We start from the raw sequence: 507 nt of genomic DNA, 5'->3' as shown, positions 1-507 counted from the left end.
TCAGAAGAGAATCACAGCAACCATTACATAGCTAACCCCAATATCACTGTAGGAACTCGAGGCCCTCCGAGTATGGAATCATCAGCAGTCATTTATATGTTCTTAGTTCAGGAGCCCTCTATTTATTTTTCAGCTCCCCTTTGTTTCAGGGATAGTTGTGGAATGTCTAGTGAAGAGCAAGACAAAGGTGATACATACCAAAAATCAGTGATGAGAGGGCACTGCCTGCGTGGTGGGTCACTACTAAAGGCATCAGTGCTGACCACAATCACTGAAGATGGCTCTGGCACACCTGTTTCTGGAGCATTGTACCATCAATGACCTACTCAGATCTCTGGAAAAAAAACATTTAAATCTTTCATTTTTGTAACTCCCTCACCCAGGAGTGTTTGGGTGGCACAAATGACTATGTACTCAGCCACAAGCCAAAAGGCTGACAGTTAGAACCCATTTCCAAGATGTGCCTAGGAAGACAGGCCTGGTAATCTGTTCCCAAAAGGTCACAGC

The sequence above is a fragment of the Chrysochloris asiatica genome, unplaced genomic scaffold (genome assembly GCF_000296735.1).
Source record: "Chrysochloris asiatica unplaced genomic scaffold, ChrAsi1.0 scaffold00061, whole genome shotgun sequence".
In the NCBI taxonomy this organism is placed as follows: Eukaryota; Metazoa; Chordata; class Mammalia; order Afrosoricida; family Chrysochloridae; genus Chrysochloris; species Chrysochloris asiatica.
Note: the sequence above shows the minus strand (reverse complement) of the source record.